The sequence below is a fragment of the Sus scrofa genome, chromosome X (assembly GCF_054392235.1).
Source record: "Sus scrofa isolate SSC_HxYL_T2T_F1_AM1 chromosome X, Sscrofa_HxYL_maternal_Yorkshire_Landrace_v2.0, whole genome shotgun sequence".
NCBI classification, from domain to species: Eukaryota; Metazoa; Chordata; class Mammalia; order Artiodactyla; family Suidae; genus Sus; species Sus scrofa.
In genome coordinates this window covers 24,777,331-24,787,380 of record NC_139401.1, presented here as the reverse complement: position 1 = coordinate 24,787,380, position 10,050 = coordinate 24,777,331, and the positions used below count along the sequence as shown (strand labels likewise).

General features: G+C 42.3%; 1 non-coding gene across 1 annotated transcript; it reads left to right on the top strand.

Annotated features, from left to right (window-relative positions):
• The first annotated feature begins 4,260 nt into the window (after positions 1-4,260).
• Positions 4,261-4,364, top strand: LOC146394515 (U6 spliceosomal RNA). The gene has a single exon (XR_014835965.1). It is a non-coding gene; the product is annotated as a U6 spliceosomal RNA (small nuclear RNA).
• The last annotated feature ends 5,686 nt before the right edge of the window (positions 4,365-10,050 follow it).

Below are 10,050 nucleotides of genomic sequence, written 5' to 3'. Positions count from 1 at the left end.
TTAAATGTCTGAATAAAAATATATGCATTTGGGAAATTATCTCTTGCTTTTATTAGTCTTAAAGAACTTTATGATTCCAAAAAAGGATAAAACACTAATTAAAAGGAAGTCCACACTAAAAAATGTTCAAAAGGGGAATTAACAGATCAAGGCAGGAAAGGCCCCAAGATCTATGAGGATGGCTGTTTATCTATACCTGCCTCTCAAACTCACTGCATCCAGAGTCCCTTTCTTACTTTTCTTTTTAGGGCCGCATGCACAGCATGTGGAGGTGCCCAGGCTAGGGGTCCCATTGGAATTGCAGCTTCTGGCCACAGCCATAGCCACCACAACGTGGGATCCGAGCCGCGTGTGACCTACACCACAGCTCACAGCCAACCCCAGATCCTTAAACCACTAAGGAAGGTCAGGGATCAAACCTGAGGCATCCTCATGGATGGTAGTCAGATTCGTTTCCACTGAGCCAGGACGGGAACTCCAGAGCCCATTTCTTTATCCATATTACGTCCTCATACAAAGCACAGCTGGGTCTTCCAAGGGTGATGTTAAATCTGCTTTGCAGCAGTTACAGGCTGCATTGTGCAGTGCCTTGCCCAGAACATGACTCCAGAGTCTTAGGGTGCAGCCGCATGAGGACCACCCTGTTTGGAAAAAAGAAGTATGGATGGATGGCTGCTGTCAGTCTCTTCCAGGCTTATTTTTCTACAGACAGGGATTAGACTCTGATTCTGGTCCAAATAGAAATTAGGTCAGTTATTCCATTTCCAAAAACCTGGCAGGAATACCTTTCTTTAAGCACTCATTAGACAAACTGAGTATTTTCCAAATAGGAATTAGCGAGAGATTTCCAAGTCTCTTGTGAGCCCATGGCTTGATCTTGCTTTTCAATCTTACTGTACAAGGATCCGCAGGTTACCCACAGTCACTGCTCCTTCCAGTCCACACTCACTACAAGATGTTGCGCAAAATGTTAAAAGAGGAGTTCCTGTGGTGGTTCAGCAGTTAGAGAACCCGACTAGCATTCACAAAGACAAAGGTTCCATCCCTGGCCTCACTCAGTGGGTTAAGGATCCGGTGTTGCCATGAGCTGTGGTGTAGGTCACAGACGGGGCTCAGATCCCGAGTTGCTGTGGCTCTGGCGTAGGCTGGCAGCTGTAGCTCCTATTAGACCCCTAGCCTAGGAACCTCCATATGCCACAGGTGCGGCCCTAAAAGGCAAAAAGACAAAAATAAATAAATAAATAAAATGTTAAAAGAACTCAATTGCTTGCTGGGAATTTAGACCTTTAACTGCAAGAAAAAAAAAAGGAGTTTGCTGGTGGCCTAGCAGATAAGGGTCTGGCGATCAACCCCTGGCCTAGGAACTTCTGCATGCTGAGGGTGCAGCCAAAAAAAAGGAAGAGGCGGTTTGTTGTGTCTTTACCTAGGCAAAGTGAGGAGGAGAGAGCCAAACCTTTACTGATAGCAGCTCAGCCCTTCTCTCTCGCGCCTGGCAAAGTGGCAGTGCGAGCTGTGAGGTGCAGGTAGGCCCGTGTAGTACCCATAGAAGGATGATGCAGAGAGTCCTGCCCAGACTCATCCTTATGCCATCCTCCCAAATGGCAGCCATGTCTCCTCCAAATGCAGGGCTCGTGATGCGCCTGCACCAGGGGTGTGGAAAGATGGGTGCTCACACTCCTCTTAGAGACTGATATCCCAAAATTCAGCTGAGATGACACGGAGGAAACCACAAGCCCTTTCCATCTACATTTTTTTCCACTTGCCTAGATGTTTAACATCTTCACACAGACCTCGCATGGTGGTGAGTAGGAGTAAGGGGCTTAATAAGTCCATGTTGCTTGAGTTAACTCAGAGAGTCCATGATTTGAATTACTTCAAGCTATTCCTCTCTATGTTCAAGTTTTCTAGATCTTAGTGGTCCGAAATATATTTTAAAATTTAAACTTGGAGTTCCCGTCGTGGCACAGTGGTTAACGAATCTGACTAGGAACCATGAGGTTGCGGGTTCGGTCCCTGCCCTTGCTCAGTGGGTTAACGATCCGGCGTTGCCGTGAGCTGTGGTGTAGGTTACAGACGCGGCTCGGATCCCGCGTTGCTATGGCTCTGGCATAGGCCAGTGGCTACAGCTCCGATTCGACCCCTAGCCTGGGAACCTCCATATGCTGAGGGAGCGGCCCAGAGAAACAGCAAAAAGACAAAAAAAAAAAGAAAAAAAATTAAACTTGTATTAAGTCCTTTATCTCACTTCAGATCAGCCAAACTATGGGGAAAAGGTACCAATCACATCCCACTAATGCTGAGACCCTTCTCCAATGGATGCCCTCTGTGGTAGTTTGAATTACTGTCCACAGCTCTTCACTCCCTTCCTGTAACGGGATTATAAATCCTCAGCCTTTGACATTTAGCTCTGGAAAGTAAACATCTCCACCTGTTTTGAACAAGAGAATGTGGTTAGAAGTGACGATGTGTCTGTTAGGAGCACAAGTTTTAACAGGTATCAGCCTGGGTTCCTTGCACATGGAGCAGACCGGTATCAGCCCAGAAATTGGATCCAAGCCCAGCTGATCCTAGCAAGGCCAAGCGCACCAGCAGACCCATGGACAATAGATAAAGGAGTATTTTTGTTAGCTACCAAAATATCAGGGTCATTTGTTACTACAGCTAAAGCTAACATATTTTCCAAATCCAAAGCATCAACAGGTTGTTCTGTAACTTAAAAGCCACAAGCCTTCATAAAGGGATGGAACACTTGTCCACCTCTGTTCTTAACATACAAACAACCAAAAGGAAACTCCCTGATGGTCTACTGGCTAGAACTTGGCGCTTTCACTGCTGTGGTCCAGGTTTGATCCCTGGTCTAGGAACTGACAACTGAGAACCCACATCGAGCCACTGCATGCTGTGGCCAAATAAATAAATAAGTACCTTCAGCAAAATACCCAAATCTATGTCAGTTCATTCAAAAACAGCTTTCTCGGAGTTCCCGTCGTGGCTCAGCGGTTAACGAATCCGACTAGGAACCATGAGGTTCGATCCCTGGCCTCGCTCAGTGGGTTAAGGATCCAGCACTGCCATGAGCTGTGGTGTGGGTTGCAGACATGGATCGGATCCCGAACTGCTATGGCTCTGGCATAGGCCAGCAGCTACAGCTCCGATTAAACCCCTAGCCTGGGAACCTCCATATGCCGTGGGTGCGGCCCTAGAAAAGACAAAAAAAAAAAGACTGCTGACAAAGTTTTATTTCCTGAAGCATTTTAACATACCCTATCTATTATTTGGGGTAGGTTGGAATCTCCAACACTGAGGCTTACTAGTCTTTTATTCACCCCCCTCTATACATGAGAAATATTTATAGCCATGATAGGCAGTCTTAAAATAAATATACCGTGTAAAGAAGTATAAGCACTTCCAGTTGACCAAAGGAAGACAAAGAAATAAATGGAAAGCAAGGAATGACTGAAGCCTCCAATTAGAGATGTGACGACAGGAGGAACGGAGAAGAGAATGCCAGGTCCTGGCGGTGATTCTGCAGAGCTTTCTGAAGTCCATCTATTCTTCAGAATTTTAACCTGTCATCATATTTCTCAACCTCTGAGTTTTCCCCCTTTTTCCCTTTTTTGTTTCTCTATTTCTTTTATACAAGATTGAATAATGTTGAGCTGCTTTCACCCCAAGAAGCTGTGAATTGCCGGGTTCTGTTTAGTTTCTGGTATAATTGGAAACAATTGAATTTGAATAGCAATTTGGTTTTCACATCTTTTATTTATTAATGTTCTTCAAAATATAGAATGTAAAAGGGTAAAAACAGTTTTACATAATATAGAGAATGTCAAGAACATAAAAAAATGAGGACAAAGAAAAAAACAGAAACTGAATAAAAATATGAGTTTAGTTCTATCTGGAGAGTTTCAGTTTTTACATCTGTTTATACCAATGTATATTCTCATCCAAAGCAGTGTTAATCCATAACTGTTAGAGATTTAGGGTTTATCCACTTAACAAACAGACTCAGTGATTATATAACTAATGTTCAGAAAGAAGTAAAGCATTTGCTTTGTTCTCCTATTAAAATGTAAGGAAAGCAAAGTAGGAGATACAGCATGCTCAAGTCCATATAAACGTGCTTGGGCATTGCCATATGTGAAACTAGTATTTGCTCCGCTCCTGGCATGCATGGATGTACCCACTTTGTTATAATTACGCTTTTCTCTATGTACATCATATTTTAACAAAAAGGGCTTTTAAAAATTAAACTAGAATATGCTCATTTTGGCAGCACATATACTAAAATTGGAACGATATAGAGATTAGTATGGCCCCTGAGCAAGGATGACACGCAAATTTGTGAAGCATTCCTTTTTTTTTTTTTGGGCTGCACCCATGGCATATGGAGGTTCCAGGCTAGGGATCAAATCGGAGCTGTAGCCGCCGGCCTACGCCACAGCAACAGCCACAGCAACTCAGGATCCAAGCCACATCCGTGACCTACACCACAGCTCATGACAACGTCGGATCCTTAAACCACTGAGCAAGGCCAGGGATCGAACCCATGTCCTCATGGATGGTAGTTGGGTTCATTAACCACTGAGCCATGACAGGAACTCTGCATTCCATATTTCTGGAAAAAAAATTAAACTAGAGAACAAATAAGAAACTAATGCCTGGTCACATTCCTCCCTGGAATCTGGTGGTAAATGTACTTATGAATTAGCTATACGGTGATCAAAAACACGGGGATAATTAGAGAAAAAAACAGAAAGAATAATAACCCACTAATCAGAAAATCCTTCCTGCATTATACAGTTCCATCTTGTGTACAAATGGATGGAAAGAGTGGTTTAGGGGTTCTCGGTGTAGCTCAGCGGTAACAAACCTGACTAGAATCCATGAGGAGGTGGATTCATTCCCTGGCCTTGCTCAGTGGGTTAAGGATCCGGCCTTGCCGTGGCTGTGGTGTAGGCCGGCAGCTGAAGCTCTGATTCAACCCCTAGTCTGGGAACCTCCATACGCAGCACGTGCGGCCCTAAAAAAAAAAGAAAGAAAGAAAGAGTGGGAGTTCCCGTCCTGGAGCAGTGGTTAACGAATCCGACTAGGAACCACGAGGTTGCGGGTTTGATCCCTGGCCTTGCTCAGTGGGTTAAGGATCTGGCGTTGCTGTGAGCTGTGGTGTAGGTCGCAGACTCGGCTCGCATCTCGTGTTGCTGTGGCTCTGGTGTAGGCCAGCAGTAACAGCTCCGATTGGACCCCTAGCCTGGGAACCTCCATATGCCGCAGGTGCGGCCCTAGAAAAGGCAAAAAGACAAAAAAAAAAAAAAAAAGCAAGAGTGGTATGTATTGCCCCAAGGATGATATTTGTCATCTCTTATAGGATTTGGAAACCTTCAAGCAGCTCCTTCCTCCTGTAATCCTAGTTACTCCTTCCAATTTAGGGACCAGTCTCTCAAGTCAAAGTGCAAGGGTTCAAGTACTAGTTGGGCCACTTTCTGGCTATGCAAACTTGATCAGGTATTTAACTGACCAAATCTCAGCTTAGTCATCTATAAAATGAAGATAATAATAGTACCTATTTCCTGGGATTATTGCAAAGAATTACATGCTTGGTACCTAGGAAGTGCTCAATAAATGTTAACTATTATCATAACTTCTATGGTAATGGTTCAATATATGACAAGAGTAACTGAGAGAAGAAGTTAAGAAGAAGAAAAAAAAAAGAGTAACTAAGAGAAGCACCTAATTCTGCCCAAATTGCTTCTTCCATAAAAAATTTTTTAAATGGCTGGAGTTCCCGTCGTGGTGCAGTGGTTAACGAATCCGACTAGGAACCATGAGGTTGCGGGTTCGGTCCCTGCCCTTGCTCAGTGGATTAAGGATCCGGTGTTGCCATGAGCTGTGGTGTAGGCTGGCAGCTACAGCTCCGATTCCATCCCTAGCCTGGGAACCTCCATATGCCGTGGGAGCGGCCCAAAGAAATAACAAAAAGAAAAAAAAAATTTTTTTTAAATGGCTGAAGTGTTCAGAGGAGAAGTGCACTGATGTTTGCAACATACTTTTTGTTTTGTTTTGGCCACACCTGTAGCATGTGCAAGTTCCTGGGCCAGGGATCAAACCCACCCCATAGTAGCAACCTGAGTCACTGCAATGACAACACCAGATCCTTAACCTGCTGTGCCACATGGAAACTCCATGCAACCTACTTTTAAGTGCACGAGGATTTCCCTTGTGGTACACTGGGTTAAGGATCTGGTGTTGTCACTGGAGGAGCTTGGGTTGTTGCTGTGGCACAGGTTCAGTCCCTGGCTCGGGAACTTCCACATGCCAAAGGTGTGGTGAAAAAAAATAATAAGTAAATAAAATGCACCAAAAAATAAGTTACATTGACAGATGGATAGCAGGATCAACATATAGAAAGATATGTCATAAAGCAATTATTGTAGAATTTAAGTGATGGGTGTGTGGGTATTCACAGCCACAATTTTTCAATTTTACTATATAAGACGTTAGAAAAACAAAAAAAAATCTGAAAAAAAGAAAATGGAATAAATATTTAAATTCTATATAATTGCTAAGTATAAAAGAGACCCTGTACAATATCAAGTTAAATATAAACACTTAATTATGGATTTTTTTTTCTAAACTTGTGTTGAACTTCAATTTTACTTTCTAATTCTGGAAAAACCTTTGCTTTCACTCTAAATTCTTCTCTCTCATCACATGTTCTTCATGAACGCTTCTTTTTCATTGTTTATGAGCAGATTTTGTGCTCAAAGCCTTCTTCCTACACAATGTGATAAGAACCATGAAGCACACCTGGCTTGTTTTACCCCAAGAAAATAAAAAAAGGGATGTGGGTTCCTTCTCTCTGTCCACAGCCCAGTGGGCGTGATCCAATTATACCAAAGAGCTAAGTTATTTCTACTGTATCCATCCTTTAATAAATTAGTCAAATTCTGAGGCTATTTAATTCTAAGAGTGCACTAATTCTCCATAGAGAAATGTGGCTTTCCTTATTCAAAATTCTATCATTGCCAGGAGTTCCCTGGTGGCTCAGTGGATTAAGGATCCAGCATTGCCACTGCTGTGGCGCAAGTTCCATCCCTGGCCTGGGAACTTTCTCATGCCATAGGCATGGCCCAAAAAATAAAATTTCATCATTGTTATCTCTTTTTGTAAAGAGCATCTTATTTGGCCCATTATTATCTGAGCCAACAAAAGGAGAGAAATCTCTGGCAGACACATTGGTTTGCCTTCCCTGCAGCCCTTTCCCACCTTACTCGTGGCTTACTGGTCATAAGTATCTACAGCCCCAAAATTAAAATGAAGGCATGGTGGAACCCAAGTGAATTGTACTGGACTTATCTCTCCTAGTTAAAGTGATTGAAAGCTGAAAATGCATAAGAATTTATGTCAGTTGTGGATGCTGTGGTACTTACAAAATACATCCACAAATGTTTCGACTATCCTCCTATCAAAAGATAGGATCTATGTTTAAGACTTGAAAGAGAGGCTGAGAAAATCAGCCTCCGGTTTTTCCAACATCTGTAAGAAATTTATAAGGAATACAAGGTTGGGGATGGCTTTTAGGTAATCAAACAGAATAGTGCCACAAATATCTTCATAATAAATACAAAATCAAATGACTATGTTACTGCTAAAGGGTTAAGAAAGAAGATAGGAGTTCCCGTCATGGCGCAGTGGTTAACGAATCCAACTAGGAACCATGAGGTTGCGGGTTCGGTCCCTGCCCTTGCTCAGTGGGTTAACGATCCGGCGTTGCCGTGAGCTGTGGTGTAGGTCGCAGACGCGGCTCGGATCCTGTGTTGCTGTGGCTCTGGCATAGGCCGGTGGCTACAGCTCCGATTGGACCCCTAGCCTGGGAACCTCCATATGCCGCAGGAGCGGCCCAAGAAATAGCAAAAAGACAAAAAAAAAAAAAAAAAAAAAAAAAAAAAGAAAGAAGATATATTTTGCTAGCAGATGATCATTTTGAGGGCTAGTAACTTATCAACACCTGAAAGCAAATTTTAGTCACTGAAATAAAATTCAGTACAAATAATAAATTTTACTTTTACTTTACCTAACTCTTGAGTTTTTAATTCTGATACTTAGACAACAATGTCTCTCCCTATCCATATTTCTTTTTTGTTTTTGTCTTTGTTTAAATTGAGGTTTAATATATATATGGTACAGAATATGCTCTAATTTCAAACGTGCAGCTCAATAAATTTTGACACATGTATACACCTGAGTCACCCCTTCCGAGGCAATACCCACCCTCAAAGATAACCACTATTCTCACTTCCATCATCATTTATCAGTTTTGTCTGTTCAAACTTTATAATAATGATTTATACAGTGTATACTCTTTTGTAACTGGTCTCTTCCACAACGTCTAGGAGACCCAGTAGGGACTTTTTGTTTATTTGCTTGTTTTCTTGTTTGTTTTTGGCTGAGTGGTATTTCATTATAGGTACATACTATAAATTATTTATCCATGCTCCTACTGATGGGCTTTTAGGTTGTATCCAATTCGGGGCTATTATGAAAAGGCTGCTACAAACCTTCTTTTGTAACACACATCTTCTGATGAATGGGCACTCCTTTCACTCGGGTATACATCCAGAGGTAGGATTTCTGGGTCACGGGGTATAAGCATGATCAGCTTTAGTAAATACTGCCGAATCACTTGACACACTTGCTCTTCCCCCACTGGCTTGCAGTTTCCAAGAGGAGGCATCAACATGCTCCCCAGCGCTACCTTTTCTCCCCAATCCAGTACCTTTAAGGAAAACTCTAACAACTCATCATCTTTCCTCTATGACTGGCCCCACACTGTCCTTCTGGCCTTTCTCTGTTGCTCTAACTACAAATGTCACCTTATGGGAACCTATACAAAGTAAATATGTAAGCTCTCTCGTGACTTAATGAAATACAAGCAAGTTAAAGCCAAATGATTTTTAGGTCCATTTCAATTCTCTCGTTTCATAAACATGAGTGACACTTTTCCCCCCTTTGGTTCAAGACTTTGTGATTTAAAGAAACAAATGCAACTAAACTATGGGCGCACTGTGAAAAATAAATGAGAAAAGTTCTTTAGGCTTCCTGGGGACAGGAAGGAGGACGGGAGGAAACTGCTACAGAAATGTAATCATTATTGTAATCGGCCTGCAGTGCTATGAATAAGTCATAATTATCTCACAATCTGAGTTAATGCTGTGATGCTTTCTCTTGTCATGTCAACATGTGCATGTACATTTCAAGAAGACCAACAGAGGAGTTCTCTTGTGGCAAAGAGGGTTAAAGGTCTGGCACTGTCACTGCAATGGCTTGGTTGCTGCTATGGCACAGGTTCAATCCCTGGCGCAGGAATTTCCACATGCCATGGGTGCAGCCAAAAAAAAAAAAAAAGACTGGCAGAGCTACTCCAATGCTGTGCACCCCAAACCCCCACTACACATGCGTGTTGACCTCACATTCCAGGAATGTGTTCCATGCCTTCAGGACTATGGGGGCAATTTTACTAATAGTGGCCTCACCTTTTCCCATTCAAGTCATTACTGATTTTTTACATGGAAACATCCACAGCATTCAACTGCAATAATGACCTATGTATATGTATTGGATGGGGGCCTATTGATGATATCTGTGCAGGTGCATTCTTAATTTAAATTTATACAAATCCATTAAAAATGTCATATTCTCATGCATATGGATATTCCCATCCTCATCTTCATTCCATTCTGGTGAGCTGGCAGAGAATATTCCCTTTCACAGAAAAGAAAAAAAGAAAAAGAAAACTGGAGCAATAAGATAATGAGAATGAAATTTAGACAAGTTTTGTGTTCAAGAAATGGTCCATTCTGAATATTCAAAATTAGATGCCAGCAGTTGCATTCTGGACCAGCTAGTTTGTTGTTCTCCAATTTTCTTTTCTAAAACACATCAAAAGGCAATGCTAAACCAAGGATGCATGTGGTGATTTTGGACAGATTAAGTACCCTCCGGGGTCCATGTCCCTTCACACGCTCTGTCTCTTAAACACTAAGACTCCGC